The sequence below is a fragment of the Cryptomeria japonica genome, chromosome 4 (genome assembly GCF_030272615.1).
Source record: "Cryptomeria japonica chromosome 4, Sugi_1.0, whole genome shotgun sequence".
Classification (NCBI taxonomy): Eukaryota; Viridiplantae; Streptophyta; class Pinopsida; order Cupressales; family Cupressaceae; genus Cryptomeria; species Cryptomeria japonica.
In genome coordinates this window covers 87,414,397-87,429,685 of record NC_081408.1, presented here as the reverse complement: position 1 = coordinate 87,429,685, position 15,289 = coordinate 87,414,397, and the positions used below count along the sequence as shown (strand labels likewise).

General features: G+C 36.0%; 1 protein-coding gene across 1 annotated transcript in view; it reads left to right on the top strand.

Annotated features, from left to right (window-relative positions):
• Window positions 1-918: 918 nt before the first annotated feature.
• The window catches only part of LOC131070176 (sm-like protein LSM36B), a 66,395-nt gene continuing 52,024 nt past the window's right edge, over window positions 919-15,289 (top strand). The window contains exons 1-2 of the mRNA XM_058005713.2: window positions 919-1,032; window positions 1,141-1,202. The gene's annotated coding sequence lies outside the window, so the exon portion shown is untranslated. The remainder of the gene's footprint in view (window positions 1,033-1,140; window positions 1,203-15,289) is intronic.

Below are 15,289 nucleotides of genomic sequence, written 5' to 3'. Positions count from 1 at the left end.
ACTTGTTTGCTCGCTCTATCTTTCCAAATATGCTTCACTTTTCCTTCAAAGAAACTTTGTCGATGTTGTTCATACTGTTCTCCTAGGGGCTCCATACTAGTCAACTTAGTCATCTGTTGCGAGACACCATTATGGATTCACCTGTTCCCTCTATCCAGTATCCTAAATTTATCCTTCCACAAGCCTTCATTTCCCCATCAATTGTTTCATTGCTTCTTTGCCTCTCTCCTTTACCTCCAGATTGAAATCTCCATACACCCTTTGTCTTTTCTAATCTCACCCTTGATAGACTTGCAATTCCTTGATCGATAGATCCAAATCTGCGTGGTCTACCAATGTGTTGAATTACCTCTCCTTATGATGAAATTTGATTTATATGTTCATATCTTATTCTAATATTTTTATTCCAAATCTTATTCGCAAAATTCTTATCTGTTTTTTATTAACAACTACCTTTATTTCAATATTCATGCCGAGAGGCATCTACAATGACATACAAATATTAGTAAATAAAAAATTAGTTTTGAATAAATTTGACACATAGATGACAGGTAAATGCATGCATGTTTCAGTTTCTCTATAAGTATTATTTTATTACTTTGAATAATATAGAATCATTGCCACTTGTCTCTGAATATATGAAAATTTTTACATCTTTAATATCTCGATATTATTTTACATATATATTTTTTAGAATATAAATATACTAGTATAAAAACAGCAATGACACTTTTATAATAAAGGTGGCCTTTATTATAATCTCCATTGAAGTATATCTTTGAAATTTTATTCTCAAACCATTACTTAATAAAATAAAAAAATATGCCACAATATAAATTTGTTGGGGGCACAATCAATCACTAGAAGATAACTGTTCACGATTTTTATTATTTATTATTTATTATTTTAAGTTTTCGCTTTACGGACTTGCTTTTTGCCCACCCAAACCATATAAAGTTCTTCTGAATATAAGTATCGTCTGATATGCAAATCAGTGAAATGTCTGTTTAACGCTGGAAGAATTTCTTAAAGGTGGAGCATTCTCGCACAGCATCTATTCTTAGTTTAGGCGGGATTTTCACTTTAAAAATTCTTTGCGAAAAATTTATAGCCTCATTAGTGAATTCTGGGTGTTTGCAGGGGTTTAAAGATCTGCAGTAAGAGTTGCGAAGATATAATTCAACCCTTCTTGGCATCTACAGGTATTTTTTAAAACCCTTGTAATTTTAATTTTTATTACTATGACGCTAGTTTATCACATGTTTATTGCTTAGGGCTTCTGCATTGATATTGTGGATTAGCTCTCTCTCCCCATTTTCTTTGTTATAAGTTTTTTGGGCAAAGTTTTGGTGAGGTTGTTGGCTGCCACATATTGGCTGGAGTTATGAGCCACTTATTACAGTGGAGAGATTTTAACCTTGGTCACGCTTGTCTTTTTGTTTGTTTGTCTGTATTCTAGCAGTAAGCCTTTTGGCTACTTAAGTATATTTGCTTTGTTGGGGGAAAATTGGTTGACTATTTTCAAGGATTCTTTTGTCTACAATGAGTAGTAAAAGGCTCCTGGAAAAAAAGCAGTGACCTGTGATCAAATTTTAATTTCATGCTACATAATTCAGAAGCCTTTAACTACTATATTGTTGGGTTTGTTGCAATTCGTTATAATTATAAAAGTGAAAGGTAGCCGTTTGAGGTCATCACCAATTAGTAGCGAAAGAGAGGAAAATATTTGTATAACCTATGATCAAATCTTTAGTTGTTACAAATTTGACTATTGCATCATATGCTTGTTTGCATTTCATTGTTTTAAAAAACAATGCCATTTTGTTTAGGGCCAAGGGAGGCACCAATTTGGTGCACGAGACCTACTTTATGAAATCTTAACTTGGCATTGTTTATCATAAAACTTATATTGCTCAAAGAGATGTACAACCTACGTCTATCTGGCTTTAAGCCTGTGAACCCCTTATGGAGTACGTGTGCCTTTAATGTTATAATTTTATTCATTTGGGAAGAGAATCAGCTTTAAACAAATTTCACGGACATTGAATAAAAAAGGTTTATTAACGTAATGCATATGGGCTGATATGGCCAAAGAATGCAATTCAAGCTGTCAAGAAATATATGTTCTGTGATGTTACCTGCATTTGCTTACTGTGTTTACCAGAAAGGAATAATGGGAAAGAAATAGAACCCAATATTTAAGGTCAATTAGAAATGAAATACATGTATGAGATGATTGAGAGACCTTGGACTGTGACTTGACCATTTATCCAACCAATAACACAAAATAAACATATGGTAACACCATGCAACGAGCCCTTACCCTTAGACACCGTCTAGCAGCCAGCATTTACCTAAGCAGAATTGGTCATTCAATAAATCAAAATCTTTTTTTATCAGCAAATTGAGCATCTAGCTCGCATAATTAAAAGATAATAATAGAGTTAGCAACAAGTTGACGAAGGCAAACTGCTAGAAATAAGGCTAAAGAAATCAGTTTCTGATTGTGTCATTGCTGACAAATAATCAGCTCGGCCTCTTTCTAGTTACATGATCTGCAATATGTTGAAAGTTACAACATGACATAAATAGAACATGTATAATAGAAAGCTGAGTTTGAGTGTCTGCAATGCTCTAGAGAGTCTCCTGGGGTCATCAAAGGTCAATACAACCAAAAACAATTAAGAGGAATGTAAATAGAGTATTCTAAGATTTTATAAATAAGTGTTCACTTCTTATATCTGATAAACCTTGCCTAGGTTATACAGTAGATGCAATATGTTTCTTTTGAAGAAACTTGACTGATGAAATCAAGGATAGCCAATCTCTGTGCCACCTTTCAACCCTACCAACCTAACTCACTAGGAGTTGAATCTAGTAATCCTTAACATAATCCATACTCATAGAGCCTTTTGAGCCAATTTCATCGAGGTCCCTTTCTATAAGTTCTTAATCAGGTAGCTAATATGTGAGATAAAGCTACTACCTTAGAAGTTTGCCACTTCTTATACTAAACAAACCTTTGTCGCTGGATTTTGGCCAGCTAAGGATGCTGGGCAATAAAAACTTGCTTTGAAAAAAAGTATCATCTTTAATGTCCATAAACTTGGATATTCACATCTTCAGTAAAAGGCGTTATCCATAGTTGGTAGTTGATTTTTCCATGATTGTCTGTTCATGATTCGATACACATTCTTTAGCATATGTAGAAGTAACGTCATCTTTCATGATAAGATTTAGTGAATATTTATTTTTGAGAATTCCTTTTGACTTTAATTATTTATCTAGTTTATTTTTTGTATTGAGGTTCTATAATCCTTGATTTTTGTTAGCGACTCCTTTTGCTGACTTTCTTAGTTGCTGGTATCTGGTAAGGAGAGCCGTCTTCTATTATGTGTTTTGTCAAGGTTATACTTAGGATAGACACAATGTTACAGCCTAAGAATCTGGGAAAAATTACAAAAAATATTTGGTAGATGATTATTGTTGTAATAAATGAGGTGATATAAAAAATTATATATGATAAAAAATGGAGAATAGCCTTATATTGTAGACCCCACAATGCCATTTTGGTAGCTATATAATTTGGAAAGCTTGGACTTGACAAAAATTTAGTGAAAATTTTGGCAATAACTTGGCAAATTTTCTGAACATTAATAACACATAAATTTGTATAAATTTTCTTCAAGAACACATATATTATTGAATTTAAGGAACATATTACTTATGTCTTTATATATGATCAAAATTAGAGTTCAATACACATCGCAGACCAGGAAATGAATTCAACATTGTCTCTGCCTCTATTATTACCATGTAACTTAAGCCCACAAAAATTTGAAGGTACAAGTAAAAATGAGCATCTAAAACTCCTTAAAAAGTTAATGTAATGGATTTTAATTTTATTAAAATGTTTCTGGAAGAATAGGGCAGAGAACACATAGAAAGGAAATATTATTGTAATAAAATCTGGACCCAGTTTTTATGAACTTTATAATAAGAACTTCTTCTGGGTCCTCGATAAGTGCTACTTCTACTGTGCCATTGCTACAAGCTCCTGGACTTTATTCACAAATTACTGCTGCCTTACACTGCACGTGTTCTCATGCTGTCACATTGTTGAAAAACAATCCAAGTTTGTAAAAATTTTAGTACAAACTATCCTGTCTATTTCCAGTTTTTAGTACAAACGATCCTGTCCATCTCCAGTTTTTGGTATAAAGCTGAAGTCATCATGAACAATCTTGACGCAACTGTGAAAAATGCAGTTCATGGGCACATTCTGTTTGAGTATCAGAAAAAAACCAGTTGCGGGCACAGAAATACCCTTTGTCAGAGTCTGAACGGGCATAAAAATGATGTGGGAGAGTTTTCACATAAATCATGAGGTATTCGCAGATTTTGTGAGTTTTCTGGAAACAATCATGGGACTTTTTGTTATGATATTACTTGTATTCAATTAATTTTATGAGTTACCCATGAACCAGATTGACTTATTTGCCAATTTTTCAACTATGGGTACCTGCTTACCAACGAAATGTACATGTAACTCATGACAGTTAGCTAGCTAGTGAAAAAAACAGTCAGTGGCAAGAAAATTACAAGTCGCAGGCAAAAAAACCCAGTTGCGGGCACAGAAATACCCATTGTGGGAGTCTGAAAGGACATAAAAATGCCATGGGAGAGTTTTTCACACAAATCATGAGTTGTTCGCAGATTTTGTGAGTTTTCTGGAAACAATCATGGCGAGTTTTTGTTATTTTGGATTCAAGTAATTTTATGAGTTACCCATGAACCAGATTGACTTATTTGCCAATTTTTGCAACTATGGGTAGCTGCCTACCAACAAAAATGTACATGTAACTCATGACAGTTAGCTAGCTATTTGGAGCTTCAAAATTTTATATTATCAATGACCCACCATTAAAATAGATGCAAAACAGTGCTCCTCACCTCAGTATTGAAATTGGCAATATATGTGTAAACTAGCATATATCGTATTGATGTTCAGAGTCCAGACAAGGATGGGAAAATTTGAAGTCTCGGACCTATATGTAACTTGGTCTTAAAAGACTAGCAAATATCATAATAAAGTAAAGTCTATTCCATTCCAGGTCTGAAACTTAAGTTTTAAATGTGAGCAATCTGTTATTACATATTAGTTATACTTGTGCTGTATGTCAATTATGAAAATGACAGGTTCCATCAATGTTTGTACACTATAATTACATTTTAGTGAATCTCCTTCCATGTGCCCATAGCAAATATCATAATAAAGTAAAGTCTATTCCATTCCAGGTCTGAAACTTAAGTTTTAAATGTGAGCAATCTGTTATTACTTATTAGTTATACTTGTGCTGTATGTCAATAATGAAAATGACAGGTTCCATCAATGTTTGTACACTATACATTTGAGTGAATCTCCTTCTATGTGCCCATATATGCACAGTAAGTGTAAAGTTCAAACATATATAGTATCTTGAGGTTTGTATGGATCTGAAATTTAACTTATCTGTGAGAATTGAGAATATGACCTACATAAAACCTATCAATAGATAGGTGTATATTGACATTTATTAACTACTCCCAATTGGAATCATGTCTCACTTTTTAGGAACTCCCTTCAGCATTGTCATATCGGACCTTAATAGGTGATAAGTCAGTGGCCTTAACATTCAGATAAGGAATGAAATGCATGAGGTTTCAGAACAATTATTTTCAAAATTTCAGGGCAAGATCAGTAGGAGCATGTGTTAGCATTGACATAAGAATTAAATTCTATTCTTTTCTAGATATGAAACTTGATGTTTAGAAGTGAGAAATGTGCCTTTTATTTATGCTTATACTGTAGGTCAATTATGAGAATGATAAACAATGTAAATGTCTGTGCACTACAGTTATATTTTAACAAACTTCCTTCCATTTTCCTGCACATACACAACATGATCGAATATCTACAATATGTTAGCTTTTGAGGTTTTCATAAATATGTAGTTTGGCAGATCTGTGGGAATTAGGAGCATTACTGTCATACCCCCGCCTAATACCTCCTTAAACCATTCTTAAAAGACAGAATATACAAAGTAAAATTAAAATCTATCAAACAGAAAATTGTCTTATTTATAAGACATCTCAATTTTCCAGTCTCCAGCTGGCAGCCATTAAGAGTCTATCAACAAATATGTCATACGGGCACGTAGGATTAAGGTGTCACATAGAAAGGATGGAATCGATGCCTGATTAAGTGTGTATACAGTAATCTGTTCAGCCAAGTGTTTACTATAGCACCGACTTGTGTTATTAATCCATGAATGAGGGAGCAATCATCATTAGTCAGTAAATATCATAAGTTAAAGCAGTGGACACCACAAAGAGGGAGTAGCCATTGAATAGTCAACAATGAAAGGCATCGGGTTCCAGGAAGGGGAGCAAATCAATCAAAAGACATAACATTTCAAAGGGGTGGGTCTTAGGGGAAAGAAGGTGACTCCCCATCCCTCAAGGATATAAAATGCAGTCCATTATTGGGAAAAGAGGGGAAGGAAGATTAAAAAAACATATCCATCAATCGAACAGAAGAAGAAGAGCAATCGATCAAGAGGAAGCAAGTAGCTTCAGATTTAATAATCATAATTGGCAGATTCATATATATACAAGTATCGGGTATGATGCACAATGCATAGACCATGTTCTTACTGATTTGCTATTTTGTCTTCCATGTAGGAATGGATGTAATTAACATATTATTGTTGATATATATATTTATATATTTCTATCATTGCTATTATGATATTGGACACAATAACTTACATAGTAGATTATATATTTCTATCATTGCTATTATGATATTGGACACAATAACTTACATAGTAGATTCCTTAACACTTCATCTGATCAACCATCTCATTATGGAAATTAATACATATACGGGATGGAAGTAGCACAAGGTTCCATTCAAGTAGAGCAACCCCGGGTGGGGCCAGGAGGCCAAATGACTGGTGTCATTCCGTGCTCTTGGGCTTGATGGAAAAAGCTCGAGCCACCTTATATGATGTTCCAGTGGACTCCATAATGAGGATAGGTTTTAGAAGTGTTATTGAATCCCACGTGCACATTATGTAATGATGATCGGGTCTCTATTTATAATAATGCTAGTTATTTGTTTCTTAATCTTTCATAATGATAACTAACCAGGTTGCAGGGTCTAAATAGAGACATAAAGAGGCAAGTTGCACTTAGTATAATTCATATCCCAATTGGTGTTCTAGGGCAAAATATAGGGATATCCCAATAGGGAACATTACAATGACCAACAACAAATCTATCAATGCTCATATAAAAATTGTATGTAGTTTTTGGATTAGATTGTGTATGCAATTTTTACCATCAATGTTTCAGATAACACTCCGTGATCCATCATCAGGATGCAAATCTATTGATAGATAGGGTTATCTTGACTTATGCATTACCTGCTCTTCACTGGCTTTTGGGCTTGCTAATATGGGACTCCCAGTAGCTTTATTATATCTGAACTTAGGTATCTGAGTGGCCTTGAAGTAGCTTCACAGATACAGGAAGTAGCTTGGTGGCCGCAAAATAGTCATGTTGCTCAGTAGCCTTGAAGTGGTCTTACCAATATAACAAATAGCTTGGCATCTGTTGTGACCATTTCACACATCGCCCCATCAAAATGGGGACCCCCTCTCTTTTTTTGGTCTTGCTTTCTCTTAGCTTAGTTTTTTCTCTGCTTGCTTGTTGTTTTGAGTGAGTTGGTGGTCGCCTAGGCTGGGTAGGTTAGGGTTTTGCTCGTAGAGTTTGCCTAGGGTTCCTTTGAAAGCCAAATTTGACCTAGGCTTGGGAAAGTCATTTGTTTTATGGCTAGAGCCTTGATGTAATTTTAGAGGGATCTTGCCTTTTGAAAGAGGGAAAATGTATATATTATGCAAAGTGGTTGAAAAGTTTGAGTCAGGATGGGTCAAGGTTGTAGGTTTTTGGGTCAGAGTCTTATCTTTTGTCGAGTCAGAGTCAATTGAATGAAGCTAGTGATCAAAGTATAGGCTCGAAAGGCGAATGCTAGCATGAGCAAGCTTGGAGAGAGGTAATTATAAGGAGTTAGCTTGAAAATTTTGAAGAAAAGGTTAAGAATGTGAGCTAAAACTTGAATTTTGCTCTTGATCCTTCCAAGGGGTCCAAAGCGAATTTCCTTGGATCTTCTTTCCTGGTCCTAATTTGCATAAGAAAACTTGTCCTTATGGTGGTATGAAAAGAGCATTGATGTATGCAACAAGGAGAAGTGATGAAAAGTGAGGAATTTGGCCTGACCCTTCCAAAGGGTCCAGAGCGAAATCCTCATTATTGCTTATATTTTCATTAAGGACATCAAATAATGGACTTGAATGGCAAGGAGAGGATTCAAGAGAATAAGTCTAAAGCATGATGAGTGGAAAGGGTCAAGAAACTTGAGCTAATCATGAATTTCGCTCCTGACCCTTCCAAAGGGTCTAGAGCGAAATTTCACGAAGGACCTAAGATTTCACCTAAGTTATCGGTTGGTTGGATTGATTTGCAAGGATATGGAAGAAAATGCATCAAGGGTTGAGTCTAAGGCAAAGCCAAGACAAATTTGATGTAAATTGAGTCTAGAATAGGAATTTCGCTCCTGACCCTTCCAAAGGGTCTAGAGCGAATTCCTCTATAAGACACATTACCTTGCCCAAAACTATGAACCAATCCATGTCCCAGGTATTATTGAAGGCAATTCACTTGTTTGGATGAAGAAATGTGGGAAAGGAAGTCAGGATTTGAGCTCAAGGAGGAATTTTGCTCCTGACCCTTCCAAAAGGTCCATAGCGAAATTCTTGTAGGACCCTATTTCTCCACAAAATCTTGAAGTAAATGCCAATTTGGGGAGCAAATTGACTTGATAATGATAGGAAGAGGCCTAAGAAGTAGAAACTCTCATTGCCTCTATGTTCCTCCTTGTTATGGCCAAGTTTTTGGACTTCTAAGGCATGGTTGGAAGGACTTTGATGTGTTCTTGCCTTTGAAAGGTAGATTGAGGCGATGGAATAGTGAAAATCAACCCAAAATAGGAAAATCAAAGGGTCCAGAGCGAAATCCTCAATTTGACCCTCTATTTTGCCTAAGACGTTGAAAAGTGAGGATTTTGAGCTAAGTGGATGGCATATTCACTTGATTATGATGAAAGGAGGTTGGATAAATCAAGTTTGAAGTTAATTGAGGAGAGAAGAAGTGTGAAATCAACCCAAAGTGTGAATTTCACTCCTGATCCTTCCAAAGGGTCTAGAGCGAAATTCTTCCTAGACACTATTTTCTCTCTTGTTTTGACCAAAATCCTTATTCCTTGGGCATAGTGGGGGTAAAATGACTTACTCTCGCCATAGGAAGTGATTGAAAGCGAAGAAGATAAAGGTTTTTGTCCAAGAATAGGAATTTCGCTCCTGACCCTTCCAAAGGGTCCAGAGCGAAATTCTCGAAAGCACCTATTTTCCCCTTAGATGAGGTCAAAACCTTGGTTCTTATGACGTGGAGGGAAGTGGAGTGATGTATTCTTGCCTTTTGAGGTAGATTGGAGTTGAAGAAATGAAGAATCAAGCCTATATCATGAATTTCGCTCTTGACCCTTCCAAAGGGTCCAGAGCGAAATTCTCAAAATCTCTTTTGTCTTCCAATTTTGTGTTAAATCAAACATTGACCAAGGTGAATTGAGCTTGAAGGTACCCCTAGGCATGCCTTTGAATAACTTGTGATCACCAAAAGTGAAGATTTTGAGCTAAAATGTGAAAATCGCTCCTGACCCTTCCAAAGGATCCAGAGTGAAATCCTAAATAGGTCTTGTCCTTGGCCATGGGCTGGAGCGAATTTCTCCTTTCGGGCCTTCCTGAGAATCAAGCAAGTGTTGTCTTCATGAGAGAGGAGTCCAAAGGTGAGAATCATGGCATAGCAAGGTAAGAAGAAGGTAGAGTTCAACCTAAAGGAAGAAAATCGCTCCTGACCCTTTCAAAGGGTCCAGAGCGAATCTCTTCATAAGACACTATTCCTTGCTCCAATCTACAAGATAGTGCATTCCCAATCAATTTTGAAGCCCAAAGACTTGTTCTTAATGACTAAAGGGATGAAGAATGAAGCTAAGTGAGGGAAATCAAGCAAATCATGAATTTCGCTCCTGACCCTTCCAAAGGGTCCAGAACGAAATTCTCATAATCACCTAATTCGCTCATGATGGAGGCTAAAATATGAATTCCTAGGCCTTGGTGGAGAGAAGACTAGTATATATTGGCCTTGGGAAGCAGTTGGGAGTAAGGAAATGATGGAATTTGGACCTAATCATAAAAATCGCTCCTGACCCTTCCAAAGGGTCCAAGGCGAAATCCTTTGAAATCCCTATTTTTCACCTTTTTTGAGCTAGGTAAAAGGCAAGTTGCAAGGTCATGATGGCAAGAACATTGAGAGGTTAAAGATTAAGATGGTGAAATAATGAAAGCTGGAGTAAAATGGCAAACATCAAATCTTGAAGAAACCTCAACATCTCCTAGGGTTGCCTATGTCTCTTTAAAGGATTCGCAAGCAAGTCACATTCAAGACACATTATTTCTCTCCTAAATTGCTAATCAAACCTCATTTTTGAATAAATAATGCAAATCCGCCTTGATTAAACAATTGCCAAATTGGCTAAATTGACCTTTGAGCTTTAAAATTCAAAAAATTCATTCTTTGGCGCCCAATTATATTTTTTTTAGCTTTATTGCTAAGTCAGCCAGCTTGGAGGTGGATTTTTTTATTTTATTTATTCATTTAAGAGGTCAGCCTCTTGGGAAAAGGATGAAAGCGCCCTATAAAGGAAAGATGGATTTTGAAATCTTTAATCATTCATTCACTCATTCTTTCTAAGCAAATTTGAGGAGCAGAATTGGAGAAGCGATTTGCAGCAGGTATAGGCGAATTTCTGATTTAGGAAGGCTGGTCAAGGTCTGAGTCAGCAAGGTCAAACCTGAGGTACAGACCTGAAGCTTTTGAACTCCTTTGAACATCACTTGGAAAGAAGGCGAATCTAGCAGCAATCTCCTTTTTTTACCCATCTTTTCAGGTTGATAGTTAAAATTAAGGCTAAGGTAGCAAATGGTGGCCCCCAAGGCAAGTGGATCCACTACCTGGCAAGCTCTCATTAAAGAAGATCAAAAGAATGGCGACATGGAGGACAGGATCAAGGTCATCTTTTGTAGAGAGGAAGACATAATCACAGAAGAGCAGCGAGATCAGATGTATGCTACTATGTTCCTGATTGAGTTGGAGCATGGATGGGAGATGACTCTTCTTTTAGCCTTTGATGAGGTCCTTCACTTGGAAGAACGAATGAAGACCCTGCCTGAGATTCCCCTTGCAGAGATCGAAGGGATTACGTCCAGATTCATTGAATATGCCAGAAAAGAACATGGAAAAGAGAACAAAATTCTAGATGAGAAGTTCTTATGAAATGATGTGGCAATTCAATTTCTATTGGACGACATTTCCTCGTTATTTGTGCCAATTTCTATTGGCTATCTTATGATATTGCTTATCTGATTAGGGTTATTTTTGTGGCAAACCCTAATTAGGGTTTAGGTGTCAAAATCTTAGCCTTTAATCTTCTTCAGATCCAGGCCGTTCATTGTATTTGAGAGTGCTATATAAGCCCTCACTTAATTCATTTTAAGGGTAAAAGAGAATCTGAAAAAGAGAAGAAGAATAAGCTTATTAGCAGCAAAGATAAAAGTAGTGAAGAGAGAAAGTTGAACAATTGTTGTTATATTTTGCTATGAGATCAATGAAATATTGAAGTTATAGTGTTTTATTGCAATCTTTGTGGCTTTTTACATGGTTGTTTATCTTCTTGAATCACTCTTAGTGGAGATAGTACTTAGATTTTAGAATTAGATCGAGTGACAAATGTTGTGTTTGATCTTTTGGTAAAACTCATAGTCCAAACCACTAGCCCCTTACTGATTGTAAGCGTGCCTTGTGTGGTCAACTGGAGATATTGAAATAGTTTAAGAGTTCAATCATTATTTGGGATATTGGTATGTATCTTATTGATAGTATCTATTTCCATCAGTGATTCGAAAATCATTGAATTCCCTTAGAAGATCGCACCAATTCTAGTAGAGTTGTTGTTCTTTGGCAATACTGAGATTGGTAGAGTTTCACCGAGATCACTCTCCATTTAGTCATTCTTAGGCATAGTTTAATATAGCCCTCTCGAATCCCCTATCTTTTGCCTTTTTTGAAACATCAGTTTATATTAGGAAAATCCAGTTTCCTCATTGAAAAGTAATTGCAAGAACTAGCTTTCTTAGAAAGTACGTAAGACCCCTTGATAAAACAGCAAACACAACGACCACTGGTGCTTATCCACAAGTAGAGAACCTACATATCAGAACCTTGGAGCTGCTCCGATTGATCCTTCTGCGAAATCTTTAGCATTCGGGGAAGCTTTATTCAAGAGAGGATAAGATACCTTTAGGTATTTTATTCTGTGTTTGCATGTGCATAAAAAACACATCAACAACATCCCCAAAGTAGCCTAACTAATCTAACAATTTCCAGTGGCCCCAAGGTAGCATGGATAATGTGAGATTTAAATATGAAGCAATTCTAAAATAACAAGAGTAATAGCACTTGCTTTAATGTAGCAACCAATTTATTTAAGATGATTTTTAAACTCTTGAGAGGATTGCTGTCATATTTAATTATGAAGCAACTCTAAAATAACAAGAGTTGTAGCACTTGCTTCAATGTAACAATAAATTTATTTAAGATGTATGAATTCTTCAAGGATGAATATAGATATCGGTGATTAATAGCAGCTGCCCAATCATCTTGACATGCTCTGTTGGTCAAGATCCTCCTCTTATGCTAGAACGGATGGGCTTCTGCTCCAACTTTGGTAAATATCAGAACATTTTAATACTATCAGCTTGGACACGACAAGGTGGGAGGCATGGACTTGGCAAAAATTGACACCAATTTCACCCCAAACATTAGAAAAAACTATCTTCATAAAGATAAATTATGCATGAACTGTGTCAAATTAAGTACTAAATAGGAAAATGCATATCATGTAGTTTACTGAACCATAAAATTCCATTTTTTTAAAATTTCAAGTAATTTAAAGTTTATAATTTGTCTTTAGAGCGTTTTGGACTCCAAATTATTAATATTTTATTTTCTTGAGTTGTTAATGCTCAATAATGTAATATATTGTAATTTTAGTTTCTTATTAGAAACTCTCTATTTTGTATTTCTTTGTAATTCTTTATAAACATCTTCATGATCATTCGTAAATACAACAATCATTTTTTACCAAATTACTTTTCGTAATATGGTATCAGAGCCTTAGAAAATTCGTTTTTTCTAAAAATTTCGATTTTCAAAATTTTTTAAAGATTTTTGGAAAACATTTTTTGGGCTGTTTTTTGCAGGGTCATGAAAAACTTCGTTTTTTTATGGTAGTTCATTCTCAGCAGATCTTTTATTTTGGGCGATTTTCTCTTAACGCGCCTTCATTTCACGCGATCTTTCTTTGTTTGCACACCTGTGGGTTTTTCGTGGAGTTTTTTGGCTGCTGCGTCGTGACGGATTCGCATTGTTTTTTACCTATGGCGGCTCTGCATTTCGCGATTTTCATTTGAAATCGTGATGGCTAGGGTTTATTTGGCAACGCGAATCTGTTTTTTATTCCCATTTGCAATTTTTTCTGCCATTTTTGGACGGAAATCTACATTTTCGACTAGGGTTTTTTCCCTTCAAATCAAGTCGATTTTTTTTTCTGATTGCAAATTCTTGGTGGGTTTTTCAAGAGCTCAACTAGGTTGTTTTCAGAATTTTGTGGGTGCATCGTTTTCCGTGCCTCGAATATCAAGCCAATGGATTTCAATTCTAATTTCAGATTCTTTCTGGGTTGTCTCCAAATTTTTCTGGGTCAGCCGAAATTTTTTCTCAAAATTTGTGCCAACCGTACCTGACTTCATTTGTTTTTTGAAGTCTGTACCTATATTTGCCTTTGTTTTCTGCATTGGGATTTGTGCTTTGTATTCCGTGCTATCGCCTCTTCTCTGATTTTTGTTTTCCGTGCATTAGGAAACGTGCAAGATGTAATTTTAAACCCTAGGTATGTTAATCAGATTTATATAATTGATTATGCCCTAGGTTGTAATCAGATTTGCAGTATTTTAATAAGCCAACATAAATTAATTATGCCCTAGATTGTAATCAGATTTGCAGTATTTAATAAGCCAACATAAATCAGAAATAAAACAGTAGACAAACAAGCATACCCTGGGAAAACCTCCAAGGAGGAAAAACCCAGCATGAAAGACCCACAGGTCAGATTATATATTCTCCTCTAAATCATAAGTACAATACTTAGCTTGAATCTGATCTTCACATATCAGATCTGTCCCTTTGCATGCTTCAAAACTTGCATCAAAATCCACTATGTCCTCTTGGACAATTTCGCACCAATTTGGATAGGTTCGCACTCTTCCTTGAAGTTAAGTTCACACCCTCCTTGAAGAATTCGCACAGCAGAGCTAATTCGCATTTGTATGAGATTCGAACTTTATGATTATTGACTTGCAAATGTCTCTTATTTATACACATTGAAATCCTTGATTGCAAGTCGGCCTCCTTTGGTTTTTGGCGCTAATTTAATTAGGTGGCGTGTGTTTAGGATTGGGCTGGGCATATATTAGAGTCACGTTACCCTAGGATAGGGCCCGGACCTAAAGGGGGTTCAGATGTTGCCTTAAGGCAATCCGAACCCATACATAACCCTAGTTACAAACAACACTCCCTCTTAACTAGGGAGGAGGAGAATACATAATCTGAACCTTTAAGTTCCATCTAGCACACAAGCATAGAATTACATCTTCCACCTAGCACACAAGCATAGGATGGTTCTAGCACACAAGCATAGAAAGTGTACTATACCAGTGGGTCTTTACATTATTACAATTATCCGTCTAGCACACAAGCATAGATTGGATGTAATTCATTCTTGAACACAAGCAAGGAATGATTCAAAGTGCTACAAATAGTCACTGAGATTGAAGCTCCCTCTCAATCAGGGTTCCGTTTTCCACAATACCAAGTCTGTCTCTGAAGTATTCGAACTTCACTCTGGATAAGGGTTCGGTAAGGATATCTGCAACCTGTTCATCTGTGCTAATATACTTTAGCTGAATGGTGCCTCTTTGCTCCTCTTTGCTCCTCTTTGCACAATATCCCATAG